A 27996-nucleotide genomic window follows, 5' to 3' on the forward strand; every position below is an offset into this window, starting at 1 on the left:
CAGTACTGTATATAGGCCTGATAAATAATGATGGTTATGGGAAAATATGTTTTCATAATCTTATCTAAGGTTCAACTTGAAGTAAAAAATAAGTAGAATACAAAATGGGATAGGTAACACAAACCAAATGATAAGAAACCTGAATTATGGCGAACATACAGTACAAGAATCAAGTTTACTTCGACCCTCTACCTTGTTGTCAGGACCCGGTTACGAACCCGGGTCTCCGGAGTGAGAAACAGCCACTTAACCAACTGAGCCACGAATAGTCGGCAGAACCCAGAAGATGAGGCAGACACAGCAGTACTTGAGACAGTGTATTTAATGAAGTAAAAAAGTGAAGTCCTTCAGGAAAACATGTAACTCCACAACCTCAAAAGGAATTCCACAAGAACAAAGGTAATCCTCCAAGACAAAAAAGGTAAATCCACAAGGTGGTAGGTATAGCATAAAAAGCCTCAAAAGATACTCAAAAATAAATAAACAAGAACAGAATTCCACAAGCGAGTCCACCGGGATCAACAAAGAGTACACAGAATACTAGGGCTGGGTGCTAACATACAAACACAGAGCAAATAACTGAGGAAAACTAAGGGTTTAAATACAATCAGGGGAAACGAGGCACAGGTGCAAATAATAATGGGGATCAAGGGATAACAAAAGGTCAAAAAGCACAATGGGGGCATCTGGTGGTGTGGGGGCTGTGCTTTGGCAAGTGGGTGGGGTTATATCCTTCCTGTTTGGCCCTGTCCGGGGTGTCCTCGGATGGGGCCACAGTGACCCCTCCTGTCTCAAGTATTTATGCTGCAGTAGTTTATGTGTCGGGGGGCTAACACTGGCTTCTCCTGTCCTATTCGGTGTCCTGTGTAAATCTAAGTGTGCTTCTCTAATTCTCTCCTTCTCTCCTTCTTTCTCTCTCTCGAGGACCTGAGCCCTAGAACCATGCCCCAGGACTACCTGACATGATGACTCCTTGCTGTCCCCAGTCCACCTGGCCATGCTGCTGCTCCAGTTTCACCTGACATGAGGACTCCTTGCTGTCCCCAGTCCACCTGGCCATGCTCCTGCTCCAGTTTCAACTGTTCTGCCTTACTATTATTCAACCATGCTGGTCATTTATGAACATTTGAACATCTTGGCCACGTTCTGTTATAATCTCCACCCGGCACAGCCAGAAGAGGACTGGCCACCCCATATGAGCCCTAGGACCGTGCCCCAGGACTACCTGACATGATGGCTCCTTGCTGTCCCCAGTCCACCTGACTGTGCTGCTGCTCCAGTTTCAACTGTTCTGCCTTAAATTTGACCATGCTGGTCATTTATGAACATTTGAACATCTTGGTCATTTTCTGTTATAATCTCTACCCGGCACAGCCAGAAGAGGACTGGCCACCCCACATAGCCCGGTTCCTCTCTAGGTTTCTTCCTAGGTTTTGGCCTTTCTAGGGAGTTTTTCCTAGCCACCGTGCTTTTACACCTGCATTGTTTGCTGTTTGGGGTTTTAGGCTGGGTTTCTGTACAGCACTTTGAGATATCAGCTGATGTACGAAGGGCTATATAAATAAATTTGATTTGATTTGATTTGATCTAGTGACCAAAAACCGGAACAACACTGGCCAAATCCTGACACTTGTTGTCTGTTTCTGTTGTACTTTTGGTATGATCTTTCTTTATTGATAAGATGATGATGATAACGTAAACAATTTATAAGACATTTGAACTTCTGCATGTTTTCCCCAAACATGCAGTATAATTGTTGAATGTTGTATTTTTGTGATCCAAACAGGAGGAGCAGGCCAACACTCACCTGACCAGGTTCAGGAAGGTGCAGCATGAGCTGGAGGAAGCTCAGAAGCGTGCTGACATCTCCGAGTCCCAGGTCAGCTTAGAGCCATTAGCCATGAAATTGGCAGCAAGGTACAATTCATTTAAATGCCATTTTTAAGAAATCATGACAAAAAGAAATCGAATCACACAAAACAATGCATTTCTTGCTTAATCTCATTGTGCCAGTTCCATAATAGATTTTCAGGAGAAGATAGATAATACATTGCCATATAGAGCAAATGGTTAATATAACATTTCTCAAAATGCCATTATGGTAAAGGATGGCAGCAAGGAAGCAGATGCTTTGTTTTTAAGAAAGACAGTGATAGAGCCTCATACCACAAATGACATTGCAGCCTCATCTTCCACTCCCCACTATTCTATTAGCTTGGTACTGTATGCATGCCTGTATGAAGATAAACACAGATACACAAAAAAAGAAGGAAAGTCTTTCTGAAAATAACAAATTTAGCTAAATTAGTTCTATTGTTCTATGAAGAGTGTCATGTTAATATCTCGGCCATGTAAAAAATAAAAAAGAGGTCTTTTACCAATTAGTCATGCAAGCATTTGTCAAATGTTACTCCTACTGTACTAAGTGAGCAAGGACATGCTCTGTTCTTCTAATTTGTCATTTACCATTTACCATTTACTTACCACAAACCAGTATTGTAAAAGAGAGTAAGCTACCTGCAAATCTTAAACTGATGGTTATCATATACATTTACTTGACACAAAATGTTAAAATAGAAGAGGTACAACATAAAAACCAACATGGGTTTGACAGATTTGTACCTTGTCAGCTCAGGGGTTTGAACTCACAACCTTCCGGTTACTAGTCCAACACTCTAACCACTAGGCTACCCTGCTGCCCGTGCCAAATCAAATCCAATTTTATTGGTCACATACACATGGTTAGCAAATGTTAATGTGAGTGTAGCAAAATGCTTATGCTTCTAGTTCTGGCAATGCAGTAATATCTAACAAGTAATCTAACAAATTCATGACTACCTTATACACACAAATGTAAAGGGATGAATAAGAATATGTACATATAAATATATGGATGAGCGATGACCATGCAGCATAGGCAAGATGCAGTAGATTACATTATTAAAGTGCCGTTATTTAAAGTGACTAGTGATACCTTAATTAAATCCATTTATTACATGTATTAAAGTGGCCAGAGATTTGAGACTGTATGTTGGCAGTGGCCACTCTATGTTAGTGATGGCTGTTTAACAGTCTGGTGGCCTTGATATGCTGTTTTTCAGCCTCCCTGTCCCAGATATGATGCAGCTGTACTGACCTCACCTTCTAGATGATAGCAGGGTGAACAGGCAGTGGCTCGGGTGGTTGTTGTCCTTGATGATATTTTTGGCCATCCTGTGACATCGGGTGCTGCAGAGATCATCCGTTCACCTCCTCTGCATCTCACAAAGACACGGAAGTTGGAACAAAAAATCTCAAATTTGGACTCATCAGACCAAAGGACAGATTTCCACCGGTCTAATGTCCATTGCTCGTGTTTCTTGGCCCAGCAAGTATCTTCTTCTTATTGGTGTCCTTTAGTAGTGGTTTATTTGCAGCAATTCGACCATGAAGACCTGATTCACATAGTCTCTTCTGAACAGTTGATGTTGAGATGTTTGTTGAACTCTGTGAAGCATTTATTTGTGCTGCATTCTGAGGTGCAGTTAACTCTAATGAACTTATCCTCTGCAGCAGAGGTAACTCTGGGTCTTCCTTTCCTGTGGTGGTCCTCGTGAGAGCCAGTTTCAGTGCTTGCCAGTTTCAGTGCTAGTGCTTGATGGTTTTAGCAATTGCACTTGAAGAAACTTTGAAAGTTCTTGACATTTTCTGGATTGACTGATGTCCTAAAGTAATGTTGGACTGTTTTTTTCTATTTGCTTATTTGAGCTGTTCTTGCCATAATATGGACTTGGTCTCTTACCAAATATGTCTATCTTCTGTATACCACTCCACCTTGGTCACAACACAACTGATTGGCTCAAACGCATTACTAAATAAATAAATTCCACAAATTAACTTTTAACAAGGCACACCTATTCATTGAAATGCATTCCAGGTGACTACCTCATAAAGCTGGTTGAGAGAATGCCAAGCATGTGCAAAGCTATCATCAAGGCAAAGGGTGGCTAACTTGGCGAATCTCAAATATATCATATATTTTGATTTGTTTAACACTTTTTTGGTTACTACATGATTCCATATGTGTTATTTCATAGTTTGATGTCTTCACTATTATTGTACAATGTAAAAACATATTCCAATAAAGAAAAACCCTTGAATGAGTAGGTGTGACTGGTACTGTATATACAGTGGGGTCAAAATGATTGACACCCTTGATAAAGATGAGCAATGATGTCTATATAACGAAAACAGTTCAAATAGTGAGCTGTATTGTTTGCTCAAAATCTTTAGAACATTTTTGGAATGATATTATTTTATGGAATTGTTTTACAAGTAATATTTTTACTTAAAAAATGTGTAAAAAGTTGAATGTTTGGTCCCATATTCCAAGCTTGTGACTCTACAAACTTGTTGGATGCATTTGCAAGACCCCAGTCTGAGGTTATGAGCACTCTGGAGATGGTTTTCATCAAGGATCTCTCTGTACTTTGCTCTGTTCATCTTTCCCTAGATCCTGACTAGTCTCCAATTCCGTGCAGCTGAAAAACGTCCCCACAGCATGATGCTGCCACCACCAGGCTTCACCATAGGGATGTTGCCAGGTTTCCTCCAAACTTGACGCTTGGCGTTAAGGCCATTAGACCAGAGGATCTTGTTTCTCATGATCTGAGTCCTTTAGGTGCCTTTTTGCAAACTCCAAGTGGGCTGTCATGTGCCTTTTACTGAGGAGTGACTCCCATCTGGCCAATCTACCGTAAAGGTGGAGTGCTACAGAGATGGTTGTCCTTCTCGAAGATTCTCCCATTTCACAGAGGAACTCTGGAGCTCTGTCAGAGTGCCTATCGGGTTCTTGGTCACCTCCCTGACCAAGGCCCCGATTGCTCAATTTGGCTGGGTGGCCAGCTCTAGGAAGAGTCTTGGTGGTTTCAAACTTCTTCGATTTAAGAATAATGGTGCCACTGCGTCCTTGGGGACCTTCAATGCTGCAGAAATGTTTTGGTACCCTTTCCCAGATCTGTGACTCGACACTATCCTGTCTCGGAGCTGTAAGGATACTTCCTTTGACCTCTGACAAGCGCTGTTAACTGTGGGATGTTATATAGACAGGTGTGTGGATTTCCAAATCGTGTCCAAGCAATTTAATTTACCAGAGGTTGACTCCAATCAAGTTGTAGAAACATATCAAGGATGATCAATGGAAACAGGATGCACCTGAGCTCAATTTCAGGTCTCTTAGCAAAGTGTCTGAATACTTTTGTAAATAAGGTATCTGTTTTTTTTACAGTGGAAGAGGAGTACCAAAATTGCAGTTCGGTGGCTTCAACACAGCACCTCCTGAAAGAGGCAGGTTGAAGTGGCCAGAGTCAGAGAAGTGTAGAAGGTGTCGTATGCTGAGTAGTAGATTTGTGCCGAAAGAGTTTGCCTATTTATTATTCAGTTAGGTTGGCTTCTTAGCGTTCATAGCAATGGTTAGCAGGAGGAGATAGGGTCAAAGTAGTGGAATGGAGTAGTGGGTTTTTAATGACTGTAAATGGTGGTGTTTCACTTCTTAGACTACTAGAGGAACAAGACTAATGAAGATAATTTAATGTCTTTCGACCGTGCCTGGCTTTACACTCCAGTACAGTAGGTGGCGGTGTATGCACGTAAAAGTTGAATCCGACCGCCAATCAAATCCCAAAGAAGAAGAACCTGGCAATCCTTGGCATTTTGTGAGTGGCGGTTGATTCAATATGGCTGCGGCAGAAATGGGAAAGAACGACTCAGGATTTTTTTGGATCAATGACAGTATCCTTTTACTTGGTTTCTATCAAAGACAGCCCCCGTATCTTATAGTCAATATTGTCCGTATGTTAATAAAGGTTGGATACGTTTAACTAACAAGCCGGGTGTTGTGTGGTGAATTTGCTAACTAGCTATAAACATTCAATCATGCTAGCTAACTTTAGCAAATCTGGATTTAATTGGCTAGTTTACGTTAGCTAGCTAGTGGTTTCTCACCTGGCTGGAAAACTGATCGGTAGCTGTGATGTGATATACCTTGCCAGAAGATACCGACCCTACCGTTACACTTCTTAAAGACTTGAACTGCATTGAGGTCGGGACGCAATCATTACCGCACGGCAAGCAGTACCAGAGCGCCAAGTCTAGGACCAAATGGCTCCATAACAGCTTTACCCCCCCCCCCCCATTTGTTTTGTACACTGCTGCTACTTGCTGTTTATTATATATTCATAGTTACTTCACCCCTACCTACACCCCTACCTACATGTTCAAATGTTCAAATCAAATATATTTCCTAATTCAATTCACACAGCATCAGATGAAGACCAACCTGTGGTGTTCATTCCAGGTGAGGACATTAGCACTTGTCAAAGGCATGTGTGAGATAGTTCTGACTGCTTTTCCTATTGCTGGCTGCTAATGTTACTGCATTTTCCATGTTTCTGTCACTCAGGAGTGAACAAAGAGGGACACTTTCGGTCAGCTTTTAAGTCGGGCTCCTGGTCCAACAGCAGTGAAAGAAAGGTGAAAATGAGGGCCAAATATGGCTGTCAGATCCGAGGTGAGGCTCCTCTGGGATGGGGCAATAAAAAGCGAGGCCAGCCTCTTTCCCTGTCCTCTGTCTCTGAGTCCTCCATGGGTAGAGGACAGCTCCAGATCGCACCTGAAGCCACAGTCCCATCCCCCAGCCCAGCCACTCGGCAGCATCTCCTCACCACCTCGCAGGTAGGTTTGCCAAGAGGGACCTCTCCCTTGACCCTAACTGGTTACTAGCTAATAGCCTCTCCAGTCGGAACAGGCCCTTGCAAACATAAAGCCTGGGTACACAGCTATTTCTTCATTCAACAGGGATGTGGATGAATCAAACATTTCTGATTGAAATTGATATTGGCCCTCTTTTCTCAGATGTTCTAAGTTGTTCTAAGTTGATCTCATGCCTGATTAAACAATGCTTGCTAATTTGGCCAAACCAGGGAAGATAAAAAAGCAGAAACAGGCTGACATTCAATAGGGTAGTATCACTCAATATACTGCACTGTTTTGCGCTCTTTTTTTCATGATCTAAGGCTTTCTGTTTTATGTGATTCATAAAAAAACTGTCTTTTGCTCAGGCACTCTCTGAGGTGACCCAGGCTAAGAGCAGGGCCTCTCTGAAGGACCTCTGTCCTGAGGATAAACGGCGCATGGCCAACCTCATCCAGGAGCTGGCCAGGTAACTGCTCATTCATCATAAGAGGGATTTTGTGTGTGTGTTTGGCAGGGAGTGGGGGTGTAGAGATATTAGGGCTGTCCACGACTAAAAAAAATCTTGGTCGTCCTGTTCTTTTGACCAATCTATTTGTTGAAATGTTTAAACTTATTTTTCCATATATAAACAGACACACCCTATGTGTTTGAATAAAATCAACTGCATATCTACTGAGCTTGTCTGACACTATTTGATTAAATAATTAACATACAGAAATTACTCAAAAAAGAGCCCGATGGTCACACTGTTAAAAAAAATACAGCGAGTGCCTGTGTTACTGGTGCATGTTGTCTCGCTCTCCTCCCTACTGTATTGAAAAGGCACCACAGCAAGTGTTTATTGCACTATCTGTGCTGAAGCTACAACGTAATTTCAGCTATTTAGTTTCTTACTTGTTTCTGACTAAAAAGTTGTTCCCGAAATCCCTCATTTGTTTATGAAAAAAATGGCCCTGCTCTCTTTACGTGAAACATGTAAATATCGCATGCATGTGACCAACAGCCTATCATTATCACATCAATCAATTGGTTATAAGAAACTCCGAACACAGTAACACGTGACAGCAAAATGGATGTGGAGGAAGTAAAAAATAAACTTGAAATGGGCGATTGTTTACTGGTTGTTAAGGAGGGAAATCAAATCAAGCTTTATTTATACATCACATTTCAGAAATGGAGTCCAACTCAATGTGCTTTACAGGAAAAATAAAAACAATGAAAATAAAAGCTGAAATATTTACTAAATATTTACTACACAACAAACATAAGAGGATAATGAGGCATATGAGACACACTCAACAACTAAAAAGTTAGTTGTGGAAACTACTGGAGATCAAGAAAAAGGAGGGTATAAGAGCAAGCATTGCGAGAGTATTATGTGTGCCAAACAGTTGCTGTTAGATTACAATATTATTTCTGACCATTTGGAACGGTGTAAACAAATGAAATAAATATATAGTCTTTATTACAGCAGACTAAAAACATTTACATTGCAGGTTTATTTATTGTTTAAGTTAATTAATGAAAGCTCCCTTTATTTAATTGTATAACAAAAATGCTTGATTGCATTTCAAAGCATGAATGTCTCGTATGCTGTGTGATGGCATGAAGGAATGATTGATTGATACAGTAGCCTATACAGTATATTGAAATTTAGGCCTTAGTAAGTTACGGTATTAAGACTAGACAGGACACGCTCTTTGGCCTACATCTCAATGATGGTTATACAAGGCAACTATACAAAGCCGAATGATTGATTGATACAGTAGCCTATACAGTATATTGAAATTTAGGCCTTAGTAAGTTACGGTATTAAGACTAGACAGGACACGCTCTTTGGCCTACAGCTCAATGATGGTTATACAAGGCAACTATACAAAGCCGACTAATCATAACGACATTACTTATTATAATGATGTGTATAATAATAATTGTAATAATAATAATAATGAGATCAAGAAAAAGGTGGGTATAGGAGTGAGAGCTGCGTGCATATGTGTGACAAAAAGTGGTGTTAGATTACTATATTTTCTTCTGCGTGATTGGAATAGTGTATACAACACTAAATAAATTCAAAGTAATACCAGTCGGTTGTAACGAAAAACAATTGTAAAGCCTTTATTATAGCAGAGCAAATCTTAAAAACAGCCAAATCTGTGAAATTGCTAAATCAAACTTTTTTCCCGTTGCATGAGGCTTAAGTGCTCACGGAATCAGTAGGCAATTAAAAACTCTCAAACAGGCAACAGAAGCAAGCCAAGAGTGCAAAGCTCTCATTAAGGCAAAGTGTGGCTACTTTGAAGAATCTCAAATATATAGAATATATTTAGATGTTTTTAACGCTTTTTTGGTTACTACATGATTCCATATGTGTTATTTCATAGTTTTGATGTCTTCACTATTATTCTACAATGTAAAAATAATGAAAAATCCTGGAATGAGTAAGTATGTCCTTTTGACTGATGCTGTATATGGATGATTTATAAAGCCAGGGACATTTAACAGTAGGCGATTGATTATTGGCCTAATTAAGGTGGGGTTTCCTCTCCTCAATTTTCTTAGACAATTAGGCTAAGGCAAGGGCTCTTTACTCTTTTCTGTTGCTCCGGCCTCCGCTGCATTGTTCTCAATCCCACCCATTATTCTGGTTAACTTTGCTATTATGCACAACATAGGGAAGGGCGCCAATTATACGGCGCACTGAAAATTGTTTTAGAACTGTGGACAGAGACCGTATCCACCGCGGGAGAAAGCGCATTTGTTATAATATTAGATGTATTAGTGTTACACCATTATTTTTACATAATATAACCATGTACAATTTCAGTATCACATGTGTTAGAGTGATGGACTGTGCCATCCCCGTGGTCGCCTCAATGGAGTTGTCCACTGGACAGGCATGAATCAGACAGATGTCTTTTGCACCATGAAAAAAAAATATATAATTGCAACTGCTTGACTAAAGAAATCTCAGTCAACCAACAGCATATCGACCACTTGACTAAATGGGATCAGCCCTAAGAAATGTTCTCAAGAATTAAGTTTATTCAGGGGGTACACTGCTATAATCCCTGACCCTCTACCTCTTCTTTCCCAGAGTGAGTGAGGAGAAGGAGGAGTCGGTACAGAGGTTGAAGGATGAACAGGAGAACTTTGAGTGCAAGATTCTACAGCTGGAGCAGCAGAACCAGCTCATTGTACAGGAGAGAGAGAGTATCCTTTTCTCCATGGATGCACACAGACATACAGAGTAGAGGTTGACCGATTAATCGGAATGGACGATTTAATTAGGGCCGATTCCAAGTTCTCATAACAATCGGTAATCTGCATTTTTGGACACCAATTTTGACCGATTGTGGCCGATTACATTGCACTCCACGAGGAACCTGTTATGCGAGTGCAGCAAGGAGCCAAGGTATGGTGCTAGCTAGCATTAAACTTATCTTATAAAAAACAATCAATCTTAACATAATCACTAGTTAACTACACATGGTTGATGATATTACTAGTTTCTCTAGCTTGTCCTGCGTTGCATATAATCGATGCAGTGCCTGTTAATTTATCATTGAATCACAGCCTACTTCGCCAAACGGGTGATTTAACAAGCGCATTCGCAAAAAAAGCACTGTCGTTGCACCAATGTGTACCTAACCATAAATATCAATGCATTTCTTAAAATCACTACACAAGTATATATTTTTTAAACCTGCATATTTAGTTAATATTGCCTGCTAACATGAATTTATTCTAGGTAGGGAGATTGTCTCACTTCTCTTGCGTTCTGTGCAGGCAGTCAGGGTATATGCAGCAGTTTTGGCCGCCTGGCTCGTTGCGAACTGTGTGAAGAGAATTTCTTCCTAACAAAGGCCGTAATTAATTTGCCAGAATTGTACATAATTATGACATAACATTGATGGTTGTGCAATGTAAGAGCAATATTTAGACTTGGGGATGCCACCCGTTAGATAAAATACGGAATGGTTCCGTATTTCACTGAAAGAATAAACGTCTTGTTTTCGAGATGATAGTTTCCGGATTCGACCATATTAATGACCTAAGGCTCGTATTTCTGTGTGTTATTATGTTATAACTAAGTCTATGATTTGATAGAGCAGTCTGACTGAGCGATGGTAGGCACCAGTAGGCTCTTGAGCATTCATTCAAACAGCACTTTCATGCGTTTTGCCAGCAGCTCTGCTGTTAATGACTTCAAGCCTATCAACTCCCGAGATTAGGCTGGTGTAACCGATGTGTAATGGCTAGCTAGTTAGCGGTGTGCGCGCTAATAGCGTTTCAAACGTCACTCGCTCTGAGACTTGGAGTAGTTATTCCCCTTGCTCTGCATGGGTGACGCTGCTTCGAGGGTGGCTGTTGTGTTCCTGGTTCGAGCCCAGGTAGGAGCGAAGACAGGGACGGAAGCTATACTGTTACACTGGCAATACTAAAGTGCCTATAAGATCATCCAATAGTCAAAGGTTAATGAAATACAAATGGTATAGAGAGAAATGGTCCTGTAATTCCAATAATAACTACAACCTAAAACGTCTTACCTGGGAATATTGAAGACTCATGTTAAAAGGAACCACCAGCTTTCATATGTTCTGAGCAAGGAACTTAAACGTTAGCTTTTTTACCTGGCACATATTGCACTTTTACTTTCTTCTCCAACACTTAGTTTTTGAAGTATTTAAACCAAATTGAACATGTTTCATTATTTATTTGAGACTGAATTGATTGTATTGATGTATTAAATTAAGTTAAAATAAGTGCTCATTCGGTATTGTTGTAATTATCATTATTACAAATATATATTTTATATATAAAAATCGGCCGATTAATCGGTATCGGCTTTTTTTGGTCCTCCAATTATCGGTATAGGCGTTGAAAAATCATAATCGTCGACCTCTAATACAGAGGGCCTATCTCACTGGCATTGTCTGTGTGAAGTATCCTCAAATCCAGTCTTTGAGGGCAACAGTGCCTGCCGGTGTTCTCTTGCCTTCCCAGGTCTGTATCAGTCACTGATTTAAAAGACAGCCATGTGTATTTGCACACACTGCAGCCCAGTCTGCCACAAAATAATTAAAAGGCTATTCCTACCTGTCAGCAGGGGGCAGCATTGTATACAGCTTGATATCTCCACTGCAAACCTCAGTGGTATGACAGATACTCCATGAGCGTTATTACATGCCCACGTACCTCCATTCCCTCCTGCATTTTCCACGATTTTGAGTCTTGGCCACGTCTTGACATTTTAAAATGACATTTGCCCCATGTCTGAGTTCACTGTGGATTACATTCAGTGTTTGAAACCGTTTCCTTCTCTGACGTTTTATCTTGTGGGACTGTGGCATTTGCTCTTCTCTCATGTCTTGGTAATCTTGTTCTTCTTGATGCACTGAATTCTGTCATACACTACAAGACCAAAGGTATGTGGATCCCTGCTCATCGAACATCTCATTCCAAAATCATGGGCATTAATATGGAGTTGGTCCCCCTTTGCTGCTATAACAGCTGCCCCGTGCTTTGTGCACGGGGGCATTGTCATGCTGAAACAGGAATGAGCCTACCCCAAAATGTTGCCACAAAGTTGGAAGCACAGAATCGTCTAGAATGTTATTGTATGCTGTAACGTTAAGATTTCCCTTCACCGGAACTGAGGAGCCTGAGTCCAATGGCGGCGTGCTTTACACCACTTCAGCCGACGCGTGGTGTAAAGCACGCCGACGCGGCTACTCGGCCATGGAAACCCATTTCCTGAAGAACAGTTCTTGTGCTGATGTTGCTTCCAGAGGCATTTGCAACCGTAGACATTTCTGCGTGCTTCAGCACCCATTCTGTGAGCTTGTATGATCTACCACTTCGGGGCTAAGCCGTTGTTGCTCCTAGACATTTCCACTTCACAATAACAGCACTTATAGTTGACCAGGGCATCTCTGGCAGGGCAGAAATTTGTCAGGGCAGAAATTTGACTTGTTTAGAAAGGTGGCATCCTATGACGGTACCATGTTGAAAGTCACTGAGCTCTTCAGTAATGCCATTATACTGCCAATGTTTGTCTATGGAGATTGCATGGCTGTGTGCTCAATTTTATACACCTATTACCAACAGGTGTGGCTGAAATGGCTGAATCCACTAATTTAAAAGGTTGTCCACATACATTCGCTTCTTACCTTTTTATGACCAGTTACAGCACCACCAGTTGATTCTAAGCGAGCTAACACTGTCAGGCTCAGTCTCTTGGCCTGACCTGGCAACTTTTCTATAATTCCAACAGCATCCCATAATTACCCTGTTTCCTCTACTTTTGCACCCCCCACCCTCCTTGATGTCCTCTTTAATGATTCCACTCAGGTCAAACCGACTTGGTGAGAGCCGTCAATTTAGGGGGAATACGCTGCGAAATATGAAAAGTAATCGCCTGTTGGTAAATTGCACAATTGGCAGCAGAGCTGGGAAATTAGAAAAGCACAACTCAATTAAAGGCACTTTGACTGGGAGACCTGGCATTTACACAAAACTTCTAAACTCCATTAAAAACAAATTTGAGGGGGGAAAACCCTTTGATTAAAGCACCCCGAGGGGATAACCGGTCTTTAACGCACACACGGAGTCGTAAAGAGTTCTGAGACGTAGGGTTCCAGATGGATCTTTTAAAGGTTAAGGAGACACCAAAGGCAAACAGACGTGGGGAAGACTTGTAAAGTCTAATTCCATGACAGTCTTATCTACCAGAGTCAGGTTATCAAGGGGAGGATGTGTATATCTCTCCTATCTAAAGACCCGCAATGAGAGATGAGTGAAAGCGTATTTGTTGAAATGTTGTTTGTCAGGACCATTTTGGAGCTCAAGTACTGAATAAAATGTAAGATTTGAATAAGCTTGTAGTTGGTTATATCTCCTTGGCATGATGTCTTGGAGAGGTAAAAAGGATAGATATCAATTCTGAGTTTGTGCTTCACAAATCACATACTACTTTTTTAATCAATTACCTTACTATTCTGTCAGTGGCTGTGGTTGAAATAAGTGTCTCTACCCTCCTCCCTTAGGCAATGGTTAAAGGGCTAAACTTAGAATTTTCTTTGTCACATAATTTGTGTTAGACCTTTTAATATCATCAATAGACAGAGTAAACCTTAAGCTATAGTGATTGTTAGCAAGTATATTTATTGGTATTTGGTTGGGTTGATTGTAAACTGGTTTATTTGTATGGGCTATAATGAAGTTATGCTAACTGTACACTTTCAACAATTAACCATCACCGTGACCTAACACACACCCAGTCGATTTTGCACAGTGCAAAAATGGCCGGCTTTGAAAACTGTGCACATTTATTCCACATTTATTTCATTTGGGCGTGGCCTGACGGGGTGAATTAATAATTTTGACAGGCTCTGTCTGAAGCCTTCGAAAGCAAAGTCTTGATTTTGTATATTTTTGGATTGAGGGGCAGAAGAAGCGGTTGCTACCGCTTTGATTGAAGAGGGTGGGCATTCGGATTGGCTCATGCCCAAGACTCAGAAGAGTTTTCACTGTTTTCGGCATTGGAATAGAACCTTATCAATTGCGCTCTAGTCGTTTTAGTTTACCAGGCCTTGAGAGGCGAGGCTGCGCCTGCCCAACAATGTTTTTAATGTAGGTGTGTTGTTTACACTCTCAGAACATCCACATCCTATAATCGGCATAGGTATTGTTTGTGGTTGCAATGACTGTTGGTTGGAGCATGATGCTTGCAATACCAGATTTGTGTGGGTTGACTCTGACATGTACTAGATTCCTTTGAATAAAAGTGTTACCCCAGAGGACATTATATTACCTATATGAATCGGTTGACATGGGAATTGAAACAAATGTTTGGCCGGTTCTGTCGAGTTTTGATAGCCATGTGTCATAACATAACTTCAGTTGTCATGACTCCCTATGATTGCTATGACGTAACGTCAGTGGAAAAACAGCCTTATGCAGACAGACGGTTCAGGTGTTACTTACCGGTAGAGTGTATGAAAGAAGCTTTGGAGCATTTGTCGACAGGGCATTCACTTTCATTCCACTTCATCTGAAGTCTTTCTCTTGCTCTACTCCATTTCATTTCCCAGGCTTGATTGAACTCCTCCGACACCAGAGTGTTTTCTCCTAGCATATCCTTCCACAGACTGTTACTTCAATATGGCTTCACTTTGAAACTTTCATTTGCTGTTAAATCAGGGACTTTTAAAGGTGATGTGTTGAGAAACTCATCAGCCAGGGGCGATGGCCCACCCATAAAAATATATGGCCTGGAGCAGGGAGGTTTATGGGTAGTAGTTGGTTGGTAGGAGTGCGTTTGAGACTGTGTACCCGTCTTTGTGGGTGACTACAGGTGAGGATTTGGTAATGTGTTTCATTGCTAGGTTCATTGCAAATTCTCTATGTGGGGGTTTGCATATACAGCTCTGGAAAAAATGAAGAGACCACTGCAAAATGATCCGTTTCTTTGGTTTTACTATTTATAGGTGTGTTTAGGTAAAATTAAAATGTTTGTTTTATTCTATAAATTACTGACATTTCCCCAAAATGTCAAATAAAATGTTGTCATTTAGAGCATTTATTTGCAGAAAATGACAACTGGTCAAAATAACAAAAAATATACAGTGTTGTCAGACCTCGAATAAAATTAATTTTAAACAACACAATACTAATGTTTTAACGGAAGAGTTCAGAAATCAATATTTGGTCTAATAACCCTGATTTTCAATCACAGCTTTCATGCGTCTTGGCATGCTCTCCACCAGCCTTTCACATTGATGTTGGGTGACTTTATGCCACCCCTGGCACAAACATTCAAGCAACTCGGCTTTATATGATGGCTTGTGATCATCCATCTTCCTCTTGATCACATTCCAGAGGTTTTCAATGGGGTTCAGGTCTGGAGATTGGGCTGGCCATGACAGGGTCTTGATCTGCTGGTCCTCCATCCACACCTTGGTTGACCTGGCTGTGTGGCATGGAGAATTGTCCTGCTGGAAAAATCAACATTGTCAGAGCAAATGGAAGAACGGTTTCTTCCAGGACAACCTTGATTCATGTGTTCTTCACAAAGACAAATCTGCCCAATTCCAGCCTTGCAGAAGCACCCCCAGATCATCACCGATCCTCCACCATATTTCACAGTGGGTGTGAGACCTGGAGAGGCCTACATGCCTCTTCTTCTTATTGGTATCCTTTAGTAGTGGTTTCTTTGCAGTAATTCGACCACGAAGGCCTGATTCACGCAGTCTCCTCTGAATTGTTGATGTGGAGATGTCTGTTACTTGAACTCTGTGAAGCATTTATTTGTGCTGCAATTTCTGAGTCTGGTAACTCTAATGGAAAAAAAAAACTTATCCTCTGGGTCTTCCTTTTCTGTGGTGGTCCTCATGAGATCCAGTTTCGTCATAGCGCTTGATGTTTTTTGCGACTGCAATTGAAGAAAGTTTAAAAGTTGTTGAAATTTTCCGGATTAATTTTCCGGATTGACTGACCTTCATGTCTGAAAGTAATGGACTGTCTTTTCTCTTTGCTTATTTGAGCTGTTCTTGCCATAATATGGATAATAATACATGGTCTTATAATATAGTCTTTTACCAAATCGGGCTATCTTCTGTATAGCAACTGTACCTTGTCACAACACAACTGATTGGCTCAAAGCATTAAGAAGGAAAGAATTTCCACAAAATAACTATTAACAAGGCACACCTGTTCATCGAAATGCATTCCATGTGACTAAATGGCAATAGTGTGCAAAGCTGTCAAGGCAATTTTATTTTTTAATATATACCCTTATTTTACCAGGTAAGTTGACTGAGAACACATTCTCATTTACAGCAATGACCTGGGGAATAGTTACAGTGGAGAGGTGATGAATGAGCCAATTGTACACTGGGGATGATTAGGTGATCGTGATGGTATTTAGCCAGGACTCTGGGGTTAACACCCCTACTCTTACGGTAAGTGCCATGGGATCTTTTGTGACCACAGAGAGTCAGGACACCCTGGGGGTGGCTACTTTGAAGATTCTCAAATATAAAATATACTTTTTTGGTTCATACATGATTCCATATGTGTTATTTCATAGTTTTGATGTCTTCACTATTATTGTACAATGTAGAAATATAAAGGAGAAATGTGGAATGAGTAGGTGTGTCCAAACTTTTGACTAGAGAGAGAGATCATTAGGAAAGTATTCAGAACCTTTGACTTTTGACATTTATTTTAACTTTACAGCTATATTCTAAAAATTATTACATTTAAAACATTTTCCTCATCAATCTACACACAGTGACAAAGCAAAAACAGGTTGTTAGAAATGTTTGCAAATGTAACAGGACATCCACCATAAGTACACCGCCAAGACAACGCAGGAGTAGTTTCGGCACAAGTCTCAATGTCCTTGAGTGGCCTAGCTAGAGCCCGGACTTGAACCCGATCGGACGTCTCTGAAGAGACCTGAAAATAGCTTTGCAGTGATGCTCCCCATCCAACCTGACAGAGCTTGAGATGATCTGAAGAGAAGAATGGGAGAAACTACCCAAATACAGGTGTGCCAAGCTTGTAAATCAAATCAAATCAAAATCAAATTTTATTTGTCACATACACATGGTTAGCAGATGTTAATGCGAGTGTAGCGAAATGCTTGTGCTTCTAGTTCCGACAATGCAGTGATAACCAACAAGTAATCTAACTAACAATTCCAAAACTACTGTCTTATACACAGTGTAAGGGGATAAAGAATATGTACATAAGGATATATGAATGAGTAATGGTACAGGGCAGCATACAGTAGATGGTATCGAGTACAGTATATACATATGAGATGTATGTAGACAAAGTAAACAAAGTGGCATAGTTAAAGTGGCTAGTGATACATGTATTACATAAGGATGCAGTCGATGATATAGAGTACAGTATATACGTATGCATATGAGATGAATAATGTAGGGTAAGTAACATTATTGTCAGGATTTGGCCAGGGTTGTTCCGGTTTTTGGTCACTAGATGCCCCCATTGTGCCTTTTGACCTTTTGTTTTCCCTTGATCCCCATTATTATTTGCACCTGTGCCTCGTTTCCCCTGATTGTATTTAAACCCTTTGTTTTACTCAGTTCTTGGTTCTGTGTTTGTATGTTAGCACCCAGCCCTAGTACTCTGTGAGCTCTTGTTGATCCCGGTGGACTCTCTTGTGGAGTTCTGTTTTTGAGTATCTTTTGAGGCTTTTTGTGCTGTGCCTTCCACCTTGTGGATTTGCCTTTTTGTCTTGGAGGATTGCCTTTGTTCTTGTGGAATTCCTTTTGAGGTTGTGGAGTTACATGTTTCCTGAAGAACTTCACTTTTTACTTCATTAAATACACCGTCTCAAGTACTGCTGTGTCTGCCTCATCTTCTGGGTTCTGCTGACTATTCGTGGCTCAGTTGGTTTAGTGACTGTTTCTCACTCCGGAGACCCGGGTTCGTAACCGGGTCCTGACAGAAACACAGAGCCAAGAACTGAGTAAAACAAAGGGTTTAAATACAATCAGGGGAAACGAGGCACAGGTGCAAATAATAATGGGGATCAAGGGAAAACAAAAGGTCAAAAGGCACAATGGGGGCATCTAGTGACCAAAATCCGGAACAACCCTGGCCAAATCCTGACAATTATATAAGGTAGCATTGTTTAAAGTGGCTAGTGATATATTTACATCATTTCCCATCAATTCCCATTATTAAAGTGGCTGGAGTTGGGTCAGTGTCAATGACAGTGTGTTGGCAGCAGCCACTCAATGTTGGTGGTGGCTGTTTAACAGTCTGATGGCCTTGAGATAGAAGCTGTTTTTCAGTCTCAGTCCCAGCTTTGATGGACCTGTACTGACCTCGCATTCTGGATGATAGCGGGGTGAACAGGCAGTGGCTCGGGTGGTTGATGTCCTTGATTGTAGCGTAATACTCAAGAAGAATTGAGGCTGTATCCTCCAGACGTGACATCCCACAGCATGATACCAATTCAACAGTGCCCAAATGTTTCAGAACTGTGGACAGTGACCACTATCCAATGCAGGAGGAAGTACATTTTATGTACTGTGGGGCAAAAAAATATTTAGTCAGCCACCAATTGTGCAAGTTCTCCCACTTAAAAAGATGAAAGGCCTGTAATTTTCATCATAGGTACACTTCAACTATGACAGACAAAATGAGAAAGAAAATCCAGAAAATCACATTGTAGGATTTTGATTGAATTTATTTGCAAATTATGGTGGAAAATAAGTATTTGGTCATCTACAAACAAGCAAGATTTCTGGCTCTCACAGACCTGTAACTTCTTCTTTAAGATGCTCCTCTGCCCTCCACTTGTTACCTGATTTAATGGCACCTGTTTGAAGTTGTTATCAGTATAAAAGACACCTGTCCACAACCTCACAGTCACACTCCAAACTCCACTATGGCCAAGACCAAAGAGCTGTCAAAGGACACCAGAAACAAAATTGTAGACCTGCACCAGGCTGGGAAGACTGAATCTGCAATAGGTAAGCAGCTTGGTTTGAAGAAATCAACTGTGGGAGCAATTATTAGGAAATGGAAGACATACAAGACCACTGATAATATCCCTCGATCTGGGGCTCCATGCAAGATTTCACCCCGTGGGGTCAAAATGATCACAAGAACGGTGAGCAAAAATCCCAGAACCACACGGGGGGACCTAATGAATGACCCGCATAGAGCTGGGACCAAAGTAACAAAGCCTACCATCAGTAACACACTACGCCGCCAGGGACTCCAGCCAGGGACTCCAATCCTGCAGTGCCAGACGTGTCCCCCTGCTTAAGCCAGTACATGTCCAGGCCCGTCTGAAGTTTGCTAGAAAGCATTTGGATGATCCAGAAGAAGATTGGGAAAATGTCATATGGTCAGATGAAACCAAAATATAACTTTTTGGTAAAAACTCAATTTGTCGTGTTTGGAGGACAAAGAATACTGAGTTGCATCCAAAGAACACCATACCTACTGTGAAGCATGGGGGTGGAAACATCATGCTTTGGGGCTGTTTTTCTGCAAAGGGACCAGGACGACTGATCCGTGTAAAGGAAAGAATGAATGGGGCCATGTATCGTGAGATTTTGAGTGAAAACCTCCTTCCATCAGCAAGGGCATTGAAGATGAAACGTGGCTGGGTCTTTCAGCATGACAATGATCCCAAACACACCGCCGGGGCAACGAAGTGGCTTCGTAAGAAGCATTTCAAGGTCCTCGAGTGGCCTAGCCAGTCTCCAGATCTCAACCCAATAGAAAATCTTTGGAGGGAGTTGAAAGTCCGTGTTGCCCAACAACAGCCCCAAAACATCACTGCTCTAGAGGAGATATGCATGGAGGAATGGGCCAAAATACCAGCAACAGTGTGTGAAAACCTCGTGAAGACTTACAGAAAACAGTTTGACCTCTGTCATTGCCAACAAAGGGTATATAACAAAGTATTGAGATAAACTTTTGTTATTGACCAAATAATTATTTCCACCATAATTTGCAAATAAATTCATTAAAAATACTACAATGTGATTTTCTGGATTTTTCCCCCCTCATTTTGTCTGTCATAGTTGAAGTGTACCTATGATGAAAATTACAGGCCTCTCATCTTTTTAAGTAGGAGAACTTGCACAATTGGTGGCTGACTAAATACTTTTTTGCCCCACTGTAAATAAAAAAGTGTTTGTGTGGCACCATTGTTCAAACATAATACAACCATATACAATTTCTGTAGCAAATGTCTTAGACTGATGGACTGTGCCACCCCCATAGCCTCCACAATGGATCAGTCCACTCAGACAGGCACGAATCCGACAGGTGTCGTGTACACCATGACCAACAGCCTATCGACCAAACAATGGACCAGTCGACTAGATGGGGTCTGCCCTAGTACACAGTATGAGATCCCATGCTTTCTTACCCCCATTGCCACTCTTGCATAAGTATGTATCCATATATGTGTACCTACCTTACTCACTCAGCCCGGGTGTGTGTGCGAGCGGTGCCACCACCGCCATTAGCGGGACCCTCAAGCTCAGCAGTGGTTCTGCACCAGATGAGCTGTGTCCTGCCTTCTGCAGCGTGGCGCCAGTCGGGTGCCAGTTCTCTGTCTGGCATTCGGCCTAGCACTCAGATCTGGCATCACGGCCCAGCTCTGCTCAGCCTGGGCCGACCCAGATGGAGAAGTCTATAAAGCCCCTCAACTTTTTATCATGCTCTTTTCAGTTTGTCCTTTTCAACTTTTTGAGGTAACGCACTGTTCTGTTTACTTTCCTGGCCTAATGAAGGCGTGGTGGTTGGAGATGTCCTTTTGGGGTTATATTTGATGTCTTCAAAATGTCAATTGAAATGTATCCCAAAAAAGGGAATAAAGACAAGAATATTACCCTTAACCCCAGCCCCCTATTGCCCAGGCCTACAGCAGCAGTACCGGGAGTGCCAGGAGCTGCTGGGGCTCTACCAGCAGTACCTCTCTCAACAGCAGGAGAAACTCAACCAGTCTATCGCCCAGCTCAGCCACTCCCGCAGCTCCAACTCCCACAGAAAGGTACTCACTCTGTGTGTGTCTGTACGAGTGTGCGTAGTAAGAGTGTGTGATACAGACGTGTGTCTGAGAGAGATGGCGAGTGGTGCGTGTCTGTGTGTATAATCTTCCCCGGTGCGCTATCTCCAAGCTACCGCCACTGTTCACCATCAATCACAATGCTGCCAACTGGGAGAGAGACTCACACACACATTTTATTTTTAAAGGACCCTTACTTGGACCTAGACAGCATATCAGATATCACAATAGTAATAAAAAAAATCACTACATTATGACCACATACAGTAAGTAGCAGAACCGGTTGCTTTTCTCAAGGTAACCATTTAGAGACATCTTCCTGGGTCCCCCTGCTCTGAGGATAGATCACTTTGTCGTCCTCCGTGTCCTACAGTGGGACTGAGTAATGTGTTTGCATGCTCTGTGACCTCACACTGAATTAGTCACTCTCTTGTCTTGCTGAAGGTGGGCTTTACCTTACTTTGTGTTTATCTCTCTTGCTTCATTGACCTTGGTTTCCCTGTGCTCAGCACTTTCATGAGGATCTCAGTCTTGCCCAAACCCAAATCTTAGTTCTGCATTGTATTGGTGTCGGGTCCATCTTGGCTTAACCACTGCTTTCTCACAGAAAAGTTCAAAAGGGTGAAGGGAAGGAGTGACTATCAGAGTGAGGTAACTAACTGCAAAATTGACCCCTTGCTCTTACCACTTATACACTTGTGGAGATTGGAGACAAACGCATGACACATTTCAGATTTTATTGATGCCCACATAGAGCTTACTATAGGCAGAAATTTAGTACAGGTGCATAACATTAAATAGTAACATTGAATAATATATTTACAATAGATAAAAAAGAAAGGTATATTTGACTAGGTGGCTCTCTTGTCTCCACAGGCCCCCGGCAGTGAGGTATGCTCCACCAAGCCTAGCAGGGCAGAGATAGCCACAGCCTGGGATGGCTCCTACCTGGGCCTGCCCACTCCTGGAGGAACAGGGACAAACGGAGGAGGAAGAGAGAGAAGTGGCAGGGGAAGAGTCCCATACCTCAGTCCCGCCTCTCTCTCAGACGACCTCCACTCAGCCACCTCCCCTCCCTACTCCTCCTCTAGCAACCAATCCCAGGGACCAATCAAATGCCAGGGTTTCCGAGGAGTAGGAGCCCGTAGCAGACGGGAACATCTGGTCAATGGGGGGTTTCTCCATAGGGGGGGCCACAGAAGAACCTCGACTGGGCAACACCAGCCCACGGCTCCACAACAATTCTGGTGAACCACCCGAAGACAGCAGACGTCTACCTGGACCCCGGAGGTTACTACTCGAAGGGGACCCAGCATGGCAGGGAGCAGGGTCAGAGAGGGACCTAACCGCTCCCCTCCTGGGCCGGGAGGACTGGGAGGAGAGGAGGCGCCAGCTGCTCCTGCAGAAGCTGCAGCTGGAGGTGGAGAGGGAGCGGCTGCAGGCGCGGCTGGCGCAACAGGAGGAGAGGCTGATCAGACAGAACCAGCAGCTTCTCCACACACGCCTCGATTACAGCAGGTATTGAATTTAATTATATTTTAGAAAAATGATACATCTAACAATATATGCACAATAATTGGGGCATGTACTTCATTTTGTCTCTCTTGCAGGTTCCAGCAAGCCTCTGCAGCTGAACTCGGCCACTCCATGTCCAGAAACGGAACTGATCCTTTACCCAATGAACATGTGTTACTCAGGTAAAATCATGGAACTCACTCACTCATTCACTGTATCTAGTAATCTAGCCTTCAGCTTACCACGCAGTTGAATGTGAGCTTGACTGTGTGTCTGCAGTGAAATGAGACGGTGTGACGATGCAGAGAACTTGGGTGAGACAGCAGAACAAGAAGCTCCTCCACTCAAAGACCATACTGCACACATCCTCCTGCAAAACTCCATACATTTACCTGGTAGGTTGTGTGTGTGTATACACGGGTCGCCAGTTCTCCATCCCTGGCTTATCGTCTCCGTCATTAGGGTTTTGAAGTCCATTTGTTGTTGTCCTCCATCTGCAGAGCCCTGTCATAACAATTCCAGGAGGGATATGGCCACCTCTCTTGTGGTGTCCCATAGCAGACTCGAAGCCACCCCAGCACCAGTGATGCCTCCCGCGCTACTTAGGACTCCCGATGCAAGGTAAGCCACATTGGATCCCGGTGTCCCAATCAAAACACTGTTACATCCCATATACCACTGCTGTTTCCACTGTACTGCACCGCAACACCACATCATAATCAGCACTCTCAAGGTCAAAATAAAGTGTGTTGTCCAAAAAGTAGTTTATGATGACATTATTATTATTGTCAAATTTTGTGTACGCACATCCAGTAAGTTGCAGGTGCTGGGTACAAAAAGTAAACACAAAATAGAGAATAGTTCCCTGATGGAATAGAGAATAGTTCTCTGATAAAATAGAGAATAGATCCCTATCCACTGATGAATGCTCCTGGTGTTCTGTTGTGTAAGGTCAGCTTGACCTTTGACCTTGGGTCAAAACGCTGCACAGTAAAACAGCAGGAGCGTTCATCAGTGTGCGGGTTGCTATACGTTATATCATACGTGTACATTATTACAATCTATTATTAACACACTATGAGCACTAAATAAACAGAGCATCTTTAAAAGCAGTTCTATATTTTCAACAGCATTTCATAGTGCATTTTTTACCCACTTACCCACTCTGGAAACATTTAGATTAGAAATACACAAACCAGACTATTTTTATGAACAGAGCACGGGGGAAATGCAATTCAATATATTGGTGCACGGGTAAGGAAACAAAATACAGGTTAGAAAAAGGAAAGGAAGGAAGGAAGGAAAGGGGAGCAGGCGCCTGAGGCAGGCCTGGCCGGCACTGGTCCTTAGTGTTTGATGGGCTAAATTAAGCTTTCTCCCAGGCTAGCGGCGAGGCTGACAGGAGCCAAGCTGCGTTCCATTAGTCGGTCTAGCTGGGACCCAGCAGCAGGTAATTGAACAGACTTCTGTGGGGATGCACTGTCTCTCTCCTTCTCTAGCTCTCTCGCAATAATGAGAGGGGAGAGAGAAGAAGGAGAGACAGAGAGCGCAGAGAGGAATGAATCACTAACGTGAGACACACTCTAAAAAGGGAATGAAATTCATTATTATCCCCCCCTCCCCACACTTTTTGTTGAAAGGTAATTCATGTGACAATGTGTGTCTGAGTGTACACTTCTAGTTAGCAGAGAATGCTGTGGACAAATGTTTATTAGCATGTCATTTTTAAGGAAAGGGATTATGTTTCATACTTTTTCCCTTTTTTACTTCTGGCAAGTGCATTTTTGTCTTTGCATATGAAATGTTCTTCAAGTGTGAACTCCAAATTTCCTTCTACTGGTCCATAGCCTAGCCAACATGAAACAGAAAGACAGCTTGTCTCTGACTCAGCCAGAAGGACAGCTCTTCACAATGTTCTGAATCATAAACAATGCAGTATGGTTCAAGAAACCACCACCATGCCAATCGAACAGTGTAAACTCAAGCAGATGGCCATTAAAACCACAAAGGGAAATAATGGATACAGATCATAATAACAGTGAACTTTGAAGGCATTTCAATTGGGTCCTTCTGAGAGGTTTGCTCTTAACAATGACCTCGTTAATCATTGTTAAAGCGCTGTATTCACCATTCAATAATTTAATTATTATGCGCTTGATCCAATGTTAAACTGTTAACTTTAAACAAAACAAAAAGTTTTGCTGAGGTCAGTGCAAGACATCCAAGATTGTCTTGCACATTTCACACTCTGTATGTTCAAAAACCAACAGATGTCTGTCGTGGATAATTTATCAAAGCCAGCTAAATGGGAGCAACAGACAGTTCTGGTCTCCTAAACCCCTCCAACCAGCATAGTAGCCAAGAGTTGATTTGTAATCTTCCAACAAACCGACTGTAATCAGTCAGATTAGACTAGCGCATCTCCTCTGCCTGCTCTGCTCTTAACTGCCCTTTCATCCAGACAACAACAAACCCCAGTGATGCAGAGCTGCTTAGGCTAACAAGCACCGGAGAATGCTAGCTTATGTATGGACAGATAAATATTTTGTAGTCAGCAGTCTGGAAGCAGCTTCCTGCATTATTCAGATAAAAATCTGATTTTGTGTGTGTGGAGGGAATCAATGAAGTGAGTCATTTTAAGGGGTTGTTGTTTTGCAGGGAAGGGAGGTTGGCGAGGGTCGTCCTGACACTGTTGACTTTTGCAGATGTTATGAGACTGATGGGTAAGCCCTACGATGCCCATGTTTCCCCCAACAAACCCGAACAACCATTAAGTCTTAACTAATAGAATGTTAAAGGTGCAAATCGTTAAATGGGACTGGGGTTAATCCCCGGCCTCCCGTGTTAGTTAGTTAGTAAAGAGTTCCATTGCACCCTACTGCTCCTCCTGCCTCCCCCTTCGACTCACCTAGCCTGCTTGCTATTGAATGGCAGGGTATTGACATCCGGTATGTACCTGCCTGCCATCATAGGATTTTTAGATTACTGTTTGGACTGAAAATGAAAGGGGGCGCTGGGCAAGATGGCCATCTATAATGAGAGAAGAGCGAAACAACTGGGAGGGTAGGAGAAGTGGATAGACAAATTGCAGTTCTGCGAGAGCCAAGTTAAAACTTTCATAGTAACCCAAGAAAGTATAGATGTCTGGTGAATTTAGCCGCCAGTCTGATGTGCAGGGTAGCAACATTTTTGAATAGTCATTGTCTAATGCAATTATTATTTTTGTCATTGTTACTTCTCTGTGTGAATACACAGAGAGTAGTGAAGCAGAATCGTAAAGGGCTCCCTTGAGTTATATTAATACCCGTAGGCCGTTCGCTATTAAACCTTGCGTAAAACAACGAAGGCCTTTGGTACACACGGCCCCTCCAAACCATTAGAATTCTCACCATTCGGCCAATCCCCTTGCCGAAACTGTACCCACCCCCCCCAACCCCTTCCTCTTGTTATAGATTGTGACCACCGGTAAGTGATGCATTATTCATTACAGCGATGTCATCCGTTGATGGATTGCTGTTTGAGAGCCCTGTCCATTAAATAAATCTACAAATATAAATGCTAATTCTCACATTTCAAGAGGGAGCCCAGACAAAGTTTCTCTCTCTCCCACTCGTTCTCTATCTCTCTCACACACACACACACACACACACACACACACACACACACACACACACACACACACACACACACACACACACACACACACACACACACACACACACACACACACACACACACACACACACACACACACACACACACACACACACACACACACACACACACACACACACAGTCATTCCTCTCCCCACTAACTGCTATTGACAGGCAGAAGGAGACCAAATGAAGAAGACAGATTTACTTACTTTAGCTTCAATCATGTTTATTTCCCAGCGGGTATTATCCCCTATAGGTGTCCCCTCTGTTTTCTCTCTCCACATTCATTCAATGTACTGTACATAGATTTTCTAAATAATTTGATGGAAAACTACAGTGATCATTCTTTCTGCACCAATTAAAGCCATGAAGTTAAAATACAGAAAATAGAACTAGAAATATTATGTAAACAAATAGAAAAAGACTCTGACCGCACATGCCAACTGTCGGCCAGATGCAAATCGATGCTGCATAAAACGAGCAGAGAATTATGTTAGCGTGCTTTAAGAATTCATGTCTTCTATCTGGTATGCACTCGTCCAACTGTGTACATACTGAATAATTTATCAAGCAGCCATACTGAAGGATGGAATCTTTATTAGCTTAATCTTTCGCTTTGGTTTATTTATTTCTGCCCTCATTCTTATTCTGGTAGAGAATGCCCCCGTGCGCCCTCGCTCGACTCTCTTTCTGTTGCACCTGTAACATCTCATGCCCTTTTGCTTGTCGACCCCAGGGCTTTAGACTTTTAACGCTGGTTGTGTTAGGCATCAATGGACACTACAAAACAGAAACATTTTATTTACAGTTCATCTGTATAGGGATATCCTTTCATATCTTCTGTATGCTAACAAATACGAGGTGCACTACACATTTGCAATACAAGCTTTGTGCCACAGACATGCTTTGGCCTCGTGCCTTGTCTAATTCCTATTAAGCAATAGGATAACATGAATGCTGGAGAGTTTTAAGTTTAAGAAAGGACAATATTACAAAGGCAATATTGCAATTATGTTAGCAAGAAGACTTACCATAGTTATCAAATACGTTTTCATTCATTGATTCCTCTCTTCATCTGTGTTTTTGCTCTAGGTTGGACTCCTCCTTGATTGAGTTTTTGGAGGTCTTCAGTCCCATCTCTGTGCCCAAGCGAGGCAACCCTCCCCGACGCCCGCCCCCCCTCAGTGCCCCCAAACCAGCCCACCAAGCTCTGCTCTCCCATCCTGGCCCCTACCGGACCCCCCAGCAGGACCTGGAGGAGAGCCAGATACTGGAAGAAATCTTCTTCATTTGCTGAGGGGGTGGGGGATCCGGGGGTAGGTACCCTGAGAAACATATGAAAATTGAAATCAATCTTAATAATTAAAATCAAGATCAGTGCCTTCTGTTTGTCTTACAGTATGAAGTTCCAAAACAATCATGATTTTGTTCATTATACTATTTTGTGTTTGTAATGCAATACTTGTTTTTATATTTAATATAAATAAACTGTAATTTAATATCTTTGTGTAGTGCTC

The 27996-nt window shown here is 42.2% G+C and overlaps 1 pseudogene; it reads left to right on the forward strand.

Annotated features, from left to right (window-relative positions):
* Positions 1-5648: 5648 nt before the first annotated feature.
* On the forward strand, positions 5649-27980 carry LOC124030070 (annotated as a pseudogene).
* The last annotated feature ends 16 nt before the right edge of the window (positions 27981-27996 follow it).

This window comes from Oncorhynchus gorbuscha, linkage group LG03 (assembly GCF_021184085.1).
Source record: "Oncorhynchus gorbuscha isolate QuinsamMale2020 ecotype Even-year linkage group LG03, OgorEven_v1.0, whole genome shotgun sequence".
NCBI classification, from domain to species: Eukaryota; Metazoa; Chordata; class Actinopteri; order Salmoniformes; family Salmonidae; genus Oncorhynchus; species Oncorhynchus gorbuscha.